This window comes from Oncorhynchus kisutch, linkage group LG17, assembly GCF_002021735.2.
Source record: "Oncorhynchus kisutch isolate 150728-3 linkage group LG17, Okis_V2, whole genome shotgun sequence".
NCBI classification, from domain to species: domain Eukaryota; kingdom Metazoa; phylum Chordata; class Actinopteri; order Salmoniformes; family Salmonidae; genus Oncorhynchus; species Oncorhynchus kisutch.
The window spans coordinates 39038460-39052055 of NC_034190.2; the positions used below are offsets into that span (position 1 = coordinate 39038460).

The 13596-nt window shown below is 41.0% G+C and overlaps 1 protein-coding gene across 15 annotated transcripts in view; it reads right to left on the reverse strand.

Annotated features, from left to right (window-relative positions):
* Nucleotides 1–9193: 9193 nt before the first annotated feature.
* The window catches only part of pleca (plectin a), a 189613-nt gene continuing 185210 nt past the window's right edge, over nt 9194–13596 (reverse strand). For all 15 annotated transcript variants that reach the window (XM_031793789.1, XM_031793796.1, XM_031793794.1 and 12 more), the window contains one exon: nt 9194–13560. The gene's annotated coding sequence lies outside the window, so the exon portion shown is untranslated. The remainder of the gene's footprint in view (nt 13561–13596) is intronic.

Genomic DNA, 13596 nt, shown 5'->3' on the forward strand with positions numbered 1-13596 from the left:
AAAAACTCCCTAGAAAGGCTGGAGTCTAGGAAGAAACCTAGAGAGGAACCAGGCTATGAGGGGTGGCCAGTCCTCTACTGGCTGTGCCGGGTGGAGATTATAACAGAACAAGGCCAAGATGTTCAAATGTTCATAGATGACCAGCAGGGTCAAATAATAATCACAGTTGTTGTCAGGTCAGCATCTCAGGAGTAAATGTCAGTTGGCTTTTCATAGCCGTTCATTCAGAGTACCTCTACCGCTCCTGCTGTCTCTAGAGAGTTGAAAACAGCAGGTCTGGGACAGGTAGCACGTCCTGTGAACAGGTCAGGGTTCCATAGCCGCAGGCAGAACAGTTGAGACTGGAGCAGCAGCACGGGCCAGGTGGACTGGGAACAGCAAGGAGTCCTCAGGCCAGGTCGTCCTGAGGCATGATCCTAGGGCTCAGGTCCTCCGAGAGAGAGAGAAAAAAAGAGAGAGAGAGCATACTTAAATTCACACAGGACACCAGATAAGACAGGAGAAATACTCCAGATATAACAGACTGACCCCCCTCCCGACACAAACTACTGCAGCATAAATACTGAGACAAGAGGGGTCGGGAGACACTGTGGCCCCATCCGACGATACCCCCGGACAGGGCCAAACAGGCAGGATATAACCCCACCCACTTTGCCAAAGCACAGCCCCCACACCACTAGAGGGATAGCTTCAACCACCAACTTACCATCCTGAGATAAGGCCGAGTATAGCCTTATATAGCCTTAAGTGATGCATATACAGTGTCAAGAAAAAGTATGTGAACCGTTTGGAAATACCTGGATTTCTGCATAAATTGGCTACAAAAACTTCAACTAGGTCACAACAATAGACAAACACAGTCTGCTTAAACTAACAACACACAACAATTATACGTTTTCATGTATTTATTGAACACACCGTGTAAACATTCACAGTGCATGGTGAAAAAAGTATTTGAACCCTTGGATTTAATAACTGGTTGACCTTCCTTTGGCAGCAATAACTTCAACCAAACGTTTTCTCTATTCTCAGAAGGAATTTGGACCAATCCTCTTCACAAAACTGTTTCAGTTCAGCAATATTCTTGGGATGTTTGGTGTGAACTGCTCTCTTGAGGTAATGCCACAGCATCTCAATCAGGTTGAGGTCAGGACTTTGACTGGGCCACTCCAGAATGTGTATTTTCTTCTGTTGAAGCCATTCTGCTGTTGATTTACTTTTCTGTTTTGGGTCGTTGTCCTGTTGCATCATCCAACTTCTGTTGAGTTTCAATTGGAGGACAGAGCTTAACATTCTCCTGCAAAATGTCTTGATAAACTTGGGAGTTCATTTTCCCGTCCATGATAGCAAGCTGTCCAGGCCCTGAGGCAGCAAAAACTCCCTCACCATACTTTACAGTTGGGATAAGGTTTTGATGTTGGTGTGCTGTGCCCTTTTTTCTCCACACATAGTGTTGTGTGTTCCTTCCAAACAACTCAACTGTAGTTTCATCTGTCCACAGAATATTTTGCCAGTAGCACTGTGGAACATCCAGGTGCACGTTTACTTCAGACGTGCAGCAATGTCTTTTTTGGACAGCAGTGGCTTCTTCCGTGGTGTCCTCCCATGAACACCATTCTTGTTTAGTGTTATACGTATTGTAGACTCGTCAACAGATATGTTAGCATCTTCCAGAGATTTCTGTAAGTCTTTAGCTGACACTAGGATTCTTCTTAACCTCATTCAGCATTCTGCCCTGTGCTCTTGCAGTCATCTTTGCAGGATGGTCACTCCTAGGGAGAGTAGCAACAGTGCTGAACTTTATCCATTTATAGACAATTTGTCTTACCGTGGACTGATGAACGTAAAGGATTTTAGAGGCACTTTTATAACCCTTTCCAGCTTTATGCAAGTCAACAATTCTTCATCTGAGGTCTTCTGAGAACTCTTTTGTTCGAGGCATGGTTCACATCAGGCAATGCTTCTTGTAAATAGCAAACTCAAATGTTATGAGTATTTTGTATAGGACAAGGCAGCTAAAACCAACATCTCCAATCTCGTCTCATCGATTGGACTCCAGGTTAGCTGACTCCTGACTCCAATTTGCTTTTGGAGAAGTCATTAGCCTAGGTGTTCACATACTTTTTCCAACCTACACTGTGAATGTTAAAAATGTGTATTCAATATAGACAAGAAAAATACAATAATTTGTGTGTTATTAGTTTAAGCACACCGTGTTAGTCTATTGTTGTGACTTAGATGAATATCAGATCAAATTTGATGACTTATTTATACAGAAATCCAGGTAATTCCAAAAGGTTCACAAACTTTTTCTTGTCATTGTACTAATGCAAATCCATATGTTACATGTGGTTAAGTTTATGCTACCTACCCTTCAAGAGGTTACTGTGCATTTTCCAGGGGCTTAATGGCAGTTGGTCACTGGAAAGTTCATGTTTAATTTTCAATAACTTACTCAGCTTGCTGCAAATAGTTGAGATTGGTTGGATATCATACAGTGTAACCCGTTGTAACAAATGTGAGAAGGCATGTGCCTTCACATTAATTATTTCTTTAAAAAATTACTGGCGAACCTTCACAATTTATCCCTGAAAGCTGAAATCAACGGGATTACCGCACAGCGCGGGATTTCACTGTGAACAAAGGAAAAATGGTTATTCTCCCTTTGATAGCTTAGCATCTAGTGCAAAGCTAGCCCTTCTTGTACAGGAATATCACTTTCAAGCACAACAGGGTTCCCTTCAATACGGGAACTAACAACGTCTCATGTTCAACCCAATCAGTGTTTCTTTGCTAGCAATGATTTACCGGAACATGTGGTAACATAAAGAAATACTCGCCTTGATCTACTCACGCTACTGAAACGCGAGAGATGGAGAGATAATAATTTTGCTTCGGTCAAACTAATATATCCACTCAAATTTCTTTAATTGGCCAGCCTGGCTCATATGTCCTTAAGAAATTAATAACAACCAAGTCTGATCGCGCCTGAAACGCGAACGACAGAAATAGTACTTCGCTTTTGGCCCAACGAGTCTATTTCTCAGAATTCCTAAATCGGCCAGCCCATAGGCATAGGCTCATAGGCATTCAGGATTCACTTACCCTACACACTGACTTTTTGTCAGATGTACAACACAAGAGTCAATCTCTCCCTAGTATCTGGATGAAAAGGAAACACACACACCCCACTCTCAACAATAATCCTGCCTACAGTGCTTTTGGCGTATTACGTAATTTTCTACACAATTCATATAGACTGAATTCAACAGTAAGGCCTTGTTTTATTTTAGATTACTCTCACTGGGGCTCCAATATGTTGCGACATACCTTTCATTAATATGATGACTTATGTATCGAATCAACTATGTTTAATTGTTACTCAAATTAATCATGTAACAATTAACTCATTAGGATTTGAGGCACCACGGAAGAATTTGTTTAACCAGTTACCATCTCCCACATTAAACTCTAGATGATATAAGATATATATAATTTATTAATCATTACCTCATATCAGTCTCATAATTCTGAACGTTACATACTTCTTGCATCTATACACATCCCAGTCTTACTGATCATTCCGTACCACACAAATGTATTTAATTATTTATTTACTAACTAATGAAATGATAGCACAGGATACACACATGGCATAGGTTATTGATTAGAAACTTCATACGGTGAATACCGGTCCCTAGTGGACTACCGACAACATGACTGCTTGTTTATAAAAAGAGGGAAGAGTGGAGTTAAAGGGAGACAACACTTATACATTTGTAACTATGCTCACAGTAATCTTAGTACTTTGCTTCGAACTGCCGCCCATTTGGGTAAGAAATAATTAAATGTCTTTGGCTAAGGTGTATGTAAACTTCTGACTTCAACTGTATCTATGTTGTATGTACGTATATATGTTTGAATGTTTATGTAAGCGTATGTATATATGTGTGTGTATATGGATATATAAAAAGAAGTCCCTTTTTCAGGACCCTGTCTTTCAAAGATAAATCATAAACATTTAATGAACATGCACCTGTGGAACGGTCGTTAAGACACTAACAGCTTACAGACGTTAGGCAATTAAGGTCACAGTTATGAAATCTTAGGACACTAAAGAGGCCTTTCTTCTGACTCTGGAAAAACACCAAAAGAAAGATGTCCAGGGTCCCTGCTCATCTGCGTGAACGTTCCTTAGGCATGCTGCAAGGAGGCATGAAGACTACAGATGTGGCCAGGGCAATAAATTGCAATGTCCGTACTGTGAGACGCCTAAGACAGCGCTACAGGGAGACAGAACGGACAGCTGCTCGTACTCGCAGTGGCAGTCCACGTGTAGAACACCTGCACAGGATCGGTACATCCAAACATCACACCTGCGGGACAGGTACAGGATGGCAACAACAACTGCGTCACACCTTGAACGCACAATCCCTCCATCAGTGCTCAGACTGTCCGCAATAGGCTGAGAGAGGCTGGACTGAGGGCTTTGTAGGCTTGTTGTAAGGCAGGTCCTCACCAGACACCAACAACAACTTCGCCTATCGTTACAAACCCACTGTCGCAGGACCAGACAGGACTGGCAAAAGGTGCTCTTCACTGACGAGTCGCGATTTTGTCTCACCAGGGGTGATGGTCGGATTCGCTTTTTTTGACGAAGGAATGAGTGTTACACCGAGGCCTGTACTCTGGAGCGGGATCGATTTGGAGGTGGAGGGTCCGACGTTGTCTGGTGCGTGTGTCACAACATCATCGGACTGAGCTTGTTGTCATTGCAGGCAATTTCAACGCTGTGCGTTACAGGGAAGACATCCTCCTCCCTCGTGCTACCCTTCCTGCAGGCTCATCCTGACATGATCCTCCAGCATGACAATGCCACGAGCCATACTGCTCGTTCCGTGCGTGATTTCCTGCAAGACAGGAATGTCAGTGTTCTGCCATGGCCAGCGAAGAGCCCGGATCTTAATCCCATTGAGCACATCTGGGACCTGTTGAATCGGAGGGTGAGGACTAGGGCCATTCCCCCCAGAAATGTCCATGGAAGAGTGGGGTAACATCTCACAGCAAGAACTGGCAAGTCCATGAGGAGGAGATGCACTGCAATACTTAATGCAGCTGGTGGCCACACCAGGTACTGACTTATTTTTGATTTGGAACCCCCTTTATTCAGGGACACATTATTCCATTGCTGTTAGTCACATGTCTGTGGAACTTGTTCAGTTTATGTCTCAGTTTTTGAATCTTCTTATGTTCATACAAATATTGACACGTTAATTTTGCTGAAAATAAACGCAGTTGACAGTGAGAGGATGTTTCTTGTTTATATGAATGCCCATCCATTTGTAAAACAGGCTGTTGCCGTGGATTATTTAGTCCTGATTCCTATGACTAATCAATTTGGCTAGTTAAGCTCTGAATATCAGCTACCCAACTTTATCAAGCGTTATCCTGAGCCTATTTGCAATGCATTTACACAGCCGGAAATGCTAAAGTATTTAATTTTTTCGGTATGATCAGTTTGTCAAAAATGTATGGATACAAACTTGATACTTAACTTACATTTTACGATTCTATCACCGTGTGTCTTTCTTGCACAATTGGTGGCTGACTAAATACTTTTTTTGCCCCACTGTAATCACTTGTGGAATGTTTTAACAGCAGTTGACAGTGATAAAGGTTGTGATTGATTACCTGGCACAATGGAGAGAGAGTTCCATCCCACATGGGTGTGTGGGAGGAACAGGTGGAACCAGGTGTTCACTTGCAATGTGAAAGACCGGTTCGTGACAACACTTATGAGCCAATCGAAGTCTTTCATTTCGAAAGAAATTAGCACCAGGCTGGTGTTATTGCCTAGATTCGTGGCACTGTCTGGGTACGTGTAAAGCATATGTGAAACACAGTTATACAATGCCATTAGGAGTTTAGTGATTGAGGTATACTTTATTCCAAAACATTGCGTCAAGCCTACACTTTATCAGAAGTAGGATTGAAGTGAGAAGATTACATACACCTTAGCCAAATACATTTAAAATCAGTTTTTCACAATTCCTGACGTTTAATCAGAGTAAAAATTCCCTGTCTTAGGTCAGTTAGGATCACCACTTTATTTTAAGAATGTGAAATGTCAGAATAATGGTTGGGAGAATGATTTATTTCAGCTTTTATTTCTTTCATCACATTCCCAGTGGGTCAGAAGTTTACATAAACTCTATCACTATTTGGTAGCATTGCCTTTAAATTGTTTAACTTGGGTCAAACATTTCGGGTAACCTTCCACAAGCTTTCCACATTAAGTTGGGTGAATTTTGGCCACTTCCTCCTTACACAGCTGGTGTAACGGAGTCAGGTTTGTAGGCCACGCTTTTTCAGTTCTGCCCACAAATTTTCTATAGATTTGAGGTCAGGGATTTGTGATGGTCACTCCAATACCTTGACATTGCTGTCCTTAAGCCATTTTGCAAGTATGCTTGGGGTCGTTGTCCATTTGGAAGACCCATTTGTGTTCAAGCTTTAACTTCCTGAGTGATGTCTTGAGATGTTGCTTCAATATATCCACGTAATTTTCCCCCTCCTGATGCCATCTATTTTGTGAAGTGCAGCAGTCCCTCCTGCAGTACTCCCACAACATGATGCTGCCACCCCAGTTCTTCAGCTTGCAAGCCTTCCTCTTTTTCTTCCAAACTTAACTATGGCATTATGGCCAAACAGTTCTGTCTTTTTTTCATCAGAGGACATTTGAAGACCAAAAAGTAAGATATTTGTCCCCATGTGCAGTTGCAAACCGTAGACTGGCTTTTCTCATGGCGGTTTTGGAACAGTGGCTTCTTCCTTGCTAAGCGACCTTTCAGGTTATGTCGATATAGGGGAGTTATTTTACTGTGGATATAGATACTTTTGTACCTGTTTCCTCCAGCATCTTCACAAGGTCCTTTGCTGTTGTTCTGGGATTGATTTGCACTTTTCGCACCAAAGTACGTTCATCTCTAGGAGACAGAATGCGTCTCCTTCCTGAGCGGTATGACGGCTGCGTGGTCCCATGGTGTTTATACTTGCGTACTATTGTTTGTACAGACGAACGTGGTACCTTCAGGCGTTTGGAAATTGCTCCCAAGGATGAACCAGACTTGTGGAGATTTGTGGTATGGTTGAAAAACGAGTTTTAGTGACTCCAACCGAAGTGTATATAAACTTCTGACTTCAACTGTACACCAAGGTAAGTATTTGTCATGCATCATCTGAGCAGGATCAGGTGGTAACAGAGGTCTCATCAGGGTCAGGCAGCCAGGGAAGACCAGTCTGTGACAGCGCAGTGGTGAACTTTTGCCGATTCAACACTTTATTCTCTCTGTTGAAGCAATCACTAAACAAGCAAAGTCTGAAACTATTTTAAGGCAGTCTGACAACCTTTTAAAGTTGCTTCTCCAAAATGTATCAAGGGTTGATAGAGGCTTTTCCCAATGACACAAAACATGTCAAATAAAAATGTGAAGAAGACCTGGGAGTCACTATTGATGATCATGAATGGATACAGATGTTAGAATGCCCAGTCATGTTCATATCATCTCAGACATAAATTACTGCAGTTTAAAACCATCCATAGAACATACTATATGCCAGTTAAACTGAATATCATTCACTCAGAAATTGTATTCTTCTGCTGGAGGTGTAAAACACAAAAAGGGGACATATTTGCACATGTTCTGGTCTTGTGAAGGCTGGCTGAATCCTGGCAAAGACTGTTCTTTTATCATCTCAGTATGCAGATTCCTCCCTTCTCCCTGTTTTTGTTTGCGTGGAAATGTTAATAGTGGAGACCGTTATCAGAAGAAACTGTGTAACCTAGCATTTATAGCGGCTAAGAAATAGAGTGACATTAATTGGAAGGTTGGTTATCCACCAACAATGGATGGAAGAAATGTCAAGTTATGTATTACTATATTTAATTTATTACAACATTAAGGGTAAACTGTGCAACTTTCATAAGGTCTGGATTCCTTATATGGAATACTGTACAACAAAAGGAGTCTGTGTTGAAAACGATGCCTATTTAGGCAGTCTGATGGCTTGCTGTTAGAAGCCGTTTGTCAGGTTCTCGGTCCCTGCTTTGATGCCCCTGTACTGTCTCCGCCTTCTAGATGGTAGAGGGGTGAACAGGCCATGGCTCGGGTGGTTGTTGTTGTTCTTGATGATCTTTTTGGCCTTCCTCTGACATCGGGTGCTGTAGATGTCCTGGAAGGCAGGCAGTGTGCCCCCGGTGATGCGTTGTGCAGACCGCACCATCGTCTGGAGAGCCCTGTGGTTGTGGATGGTGCAATTGCCGTACCAGGCGAGGATACACCCCGACAGGATGCTCTCAATGGTGCATCTGTAGAATTTCTTCAGCGTCTTGAGGTTCTTCACCACGCTGTCTGTTTGAAGGGACCATTTCAGGTTGTCAGTGATGTGCACGGTGAGGAACTTAAAGCTTTTCACCCAGTTCGTTTGGTTCGTCAAGCCTACCAGCGTTTTCCCTCTTGCTCCTGTCTTTTTCTAGTTCCTGTTTTCTAGTTTTCCCGGTTTTGACTATTCTGCCTGCCCTGATCCTGATCCTTCCTGCCGTCCTGTACCTTGCGCCACCACACTGGATTATTGACCTCTACCTGCCCTGATCCTTCCTGCTGTCCTGTACCTTGCCCCACCACACTGGGTTATTGATCCTCAGCCTGCCCTGATCCTTCCTGCTGTCCTGTACCTTGCCCCACCACACTGGATTATTGATCCTCAGCCTGCCCTGATGCTTCCTGCTGTCCTGTACCTTGCCCCACCACACTGGATTATTGATCCTCAGCCTGCCCTGATCCTTCCTGCTGTCCTGTACCTTGCCCCACCACACTGGATTATTGATCCTCAGCCTGCCCTGTACCTTCCTGCTGTCCTGTACCTTGCCCCACCACACTGGGTTATTTATCCTCAGCCTGCCCTGAGACTGCCTGCCATTCTGTACTTTATGGACTCTGATCTGGATTACTGACCTCTGCCTGCTCTTGACCTGTCGTTTTTCCTGCCCCCTGTTCTAGTAATAAACTTTTGTTACTTCAACACTGTCTCCATCTGGGTCTTCCCTGAAATGTGATATTGTTTGAGTGTAATTTATCTACATGCGAACATATTTGCATCAGGAAAAACATTTAATTACTCAAGACATTGCATGGACTTTTGTGTTGATGCCTCATAAGTTTATTTACATTCTGTTAGGTGTTACATTAAAATACAATGTCACCCTTTCAAAACGCCATTGTAAGCATGCTTGAAAACCCAACTTTAAAGTAAATCCTTCAAACATTTTTTAAAAGGCTTCACAATCAAAAATGTATTCTCAAATGGATACAACTATATTTTCAACCAAGTTAAATGTCCTGCTTTAAATGACGTGCAGCTTATAAAGGCTTCATAAACACATACATGTGTTACAAATCATCTACAAGCATATGTCATGCTTTATAAAGGGTTCATAAATGTGGCATAACTGTGTGACATAACCACCAATCTCACATGTGACATAACCCACGATGTCAAATATGACATACACCTGTACTTTATAAACGATGGCATAAGCACAGCTTAATAAAGGCTTTATAAATCATATTAAATTGAAGGTTCACAAAGCATTTATAACCCTGTCATGCATCTTGGTAGAGCATTGCAATGCCAGGAAAGTGGGTTCCTGAAAACACTCATACATAAAAATATATTCACGCATGCCTGTGAGTCACTTTTGATAAAAGCGTCTGCTAAATTTGATATTATTTAAAAACATTTCTAGGATGGCACAAGTTATTTCCCTCTTGTGTGCATAGTCAATATTGGACCAGACCTCAACTTTCCCCAAAATACCGTGCTGCAGGTTGACACACTCTGTGCAGTCATGCACAGCAAAACACGTTGGCGAGGCATTTTAAAATCCATTTAAAATGCCTCGCCAACGTTTTTTTGCCTACTTATGTTTTCTTTACCCAAATAAAATGTTCTCAGTTTTGTTTTTCCAGGTTTCAGATTTTCCCAATTGTTTCAGGTTCTCCATTTTTTTTCACATTTTTAATTGAAAAACTACAACATTTGATTTTCTGTCTTCACCACAAAGCTTAAGCCGCATCAGGGGATGACTTTTGAGGTATGTGAAAAATCTAAGAAACATATATTTTGAGTGTAGTTGCCCTTGAATTCAGTGCTCATGCCCTGCATTGTTGTTTGGTTAGAACAAACGCACGGAACAATCGCACATGTGATGATTATGTGCAGTGATTAGCATTATGACCACCAATGGAATGGGTGGAGTAAAAGGCCGGCAACACTCCGTACCGTACACTGTAAAGTGATTCGCATTCCAAATGTAATACAAATGTCACTTATATATGAACATATATGAATCATTGTTAATGTTTAGACAACTATTTTTCATATCATGAATACAGATTATTGACACTTTTATACTATGAATTAAATACATGACGTACTTTTATTTGGAAGAATTCCTCAATTCCGTGACCCGGAAGTATTTTTTTTTAGCGTTACCGACAAGATGCTGATCATGTGATGAGTTTGCAAATCAAAATGCCCAATTGTCGTGCCACTGGACAGTGATAAACAAGTTAACCTTTATTCATTGTAATTTAAATGACTAGAGTTGAGTTAAATTCCATACTGTAGCTACCTCAGTCGTTATTTCAAATAATTTCGGTAACTTCACAGCAATTGCTAGCTAGCCAAAATGTTCCTAGCTAGCAGGCTCTGCTAAATAAAAATCCCCTTAGATACAGACATGTCTCATAGTCATGTCATCACATTTGTACATTAAATGATAGAATAATACGAATCAAATGGAGTTTCCCATCTCCCCATTTAGAGTTTCTGGCGCTGCACAGAAAAACAGACATGCTAACTTTCTTTGTTGTTACTTTTAAGGTTGGAACCAACATGCAGTACCTCCCAGCAGGCAGAGAGGCAAGAACCATCAATCCACTAGCTCAGGGACAGGCTACAGTATTCACAGTCCAGTGTAATGTTCAATATAAATGCTTTGCTGGGCTTTTTGAAACTTAATGTATGTGTCTTTAATGTTTGTTTTAGCTTTTAGTGATAATTTCTTAAGTGTTAATACATTTGTGTTTACATCATTAAGCCTTTATGGGTCTGTTATGAATGACCATAGGTGTCTGACTTTTTCGTCAGTACAGCTTCATATGATACAAGGCATTTATGTATGTGTTATAAATCACCAAAGGGGTCTGACTTGAGTACAGCGTCATGCAAAATAGTCTTTACAGGACTATGCAAGTATTACAGGACACTACAGTGTCAATAAATAGGTTATTAACGTTCGACTGAATTATGCAGGTTCTATCATGATCCAAAAGTAGGATGTAAGAGGAATTTAAATGGGCTGATGGACTTGCAAAGACCTGATGGGCCCAACAACGCACGGTATGGCTTGTACTGAGGAACATGTAAATTGGCGCCAGAAAACAGCCATTTTCAATGTTTTTAGGTTGGGGGCTTTCATAAAGGTCAGTGTTTCTTGGTGTAATGTCGTCCCTAGACTATTGAACACACCAAAACATTTAAGCCTGTGATATCAACCATTCAAAGCTGGCCTTAGTGGAGTGACCTTACAGAATAAAGTACTTGTCATCATCACTAGTTAACACAGTTAAAAAGTCATAATTATTGCTAAACCCTGCCCATTTCCACAATTGATCTTCTTAAAATAAGATTTTAAACCTAACCCTAACTAATGAAGGCCAAGTTTGTGTTGGTCAAGCAGACCTTCCGCATATTTGGGCGGAAGTGTCTGGGAATGAGATTAGGTGTAATGTGACTAACATGACTTCACTTTAGAGCGTATTCCAATCCCTTGACCCAACATGTCTCCCTTTTATAAAGCACATGTTGCTATCATATTCCACATAGAGGGTTATGTCACATTTGACATGGGTGATTATGACACATTTATGAACCATTTACAAAGCATGACATACAGTGCTAGATACTTTGTAACACATTTATGTAGTGCTTATGAAGGATTTATGAAGCCTTCATAAGATAAGCTGAATGTCATTTAAAGGGGGATCAAACATGCAAAGCAATAATAAAATATGTATGACAATATTATGGAAATTTAGATTTTTTTTTTTACAAAGGAAAGCACTTTTAAGGAACAATAAAACAAACAATTGTGGTGGAAAATATGAACACTGGTTTAGGAGGCAACAAGTGATTAAGCTTAAAGATATTTTTCAAATTTACACTGACTGTACAAAACATTAGGAACATTACTCTTTCCATGATAAACTGACCAGGTGACAGGTGAAAGCTACGATCCCTTATTGATGTCACCTGTTAAATCCACTTAAATCTGTGTAGATGAAGGGGAGGAGACAGGTTAAAGAAGTATTTTTTAGCCTTGAGACAATTGAGACATGGATTTTGTGTGCCATTCAGAGAGTGAATGGGCAAGACAAAAGATGTATCTGCTTTTGAACGTGGTATGGTAGCAGGTGCCAGGTGCACCAGTTTGAGTGTGTCAAGAACTGCAACCCTGCTGGGTTTTTCACGCTCAACAGTTTCCCATGTGTATCAAGAATGGTCCACCACCCAAAAGATATCCAGCTGACTTGACACAACTGTGGGAAGCATTAAGAGTCAACATGGGCCAGCATCACTGTGGAACGCTTTCAACACCTTGTAGTCCATGCTCCGACGAAATGAGGCTGTTCTGAGGGCAAAATGGGATGCAACTCAATATTAGGAAGGTGTGCATAATGTTTTGTACATTCAGTGTATAATACAGTGTACAGTACATAGCTTGTCAGTACATTTCAAATGTTATAATTATTTTTAGCTCTAAACATTAATTTAAATATTAGCCCTGTACAAATGTTCTTAGTTGTATTATATAGAAATAAAAGGGTTTTGATGCGGTATGAATACTGTATGATGCATAAATTGTGTCATGAACTTGGGAAATACCTGATAATAATGATAATATATAATTTGAACTATGGGAACTGTGTCAGTTTTTTTCTCCAGTTGTGAATCACTCAATTTACAGTACAATTCACACCTTATAATCGACGCAACCCTTTGATGCATTGAATATGCAGGCACTTACAAAAACATTTCAATACAGCAATTGTGGTTTGTGTGGAGGTGGTTAAAGACTGTTACTGCGATCAGGTGTAGGTGAGCAGGCAGAGGGTCAAAGTTAGACGCAAGGTTGTGGTTTGTGTGGAGGTGGTTAAGACTGTTACTGAGATCAGGTGGAGGTGAGCAGGCAGAGGGTCAAAGTTAGACGCAAGGTTGAAGACGGTCAAAGCAGTGATTCATTCTATTTTGCTCAGTTAACAACATCATCCTTTATTTTTGGAATAAATGGCTGAAAAATAAAAAGTCTAAAACAAATGATGGACATGTATGTCGGTGCAGTCTTGAACATTGCCGGTGATCTTCTTTTTGACTTGAGGTTCTCAGGATATTGGAAGACATCAAAGCATCAGCACACAAGAGGAGGAGTGGAGATGGCTAAGGGAGTCAAATACAGACAAAACTTAGATTTCA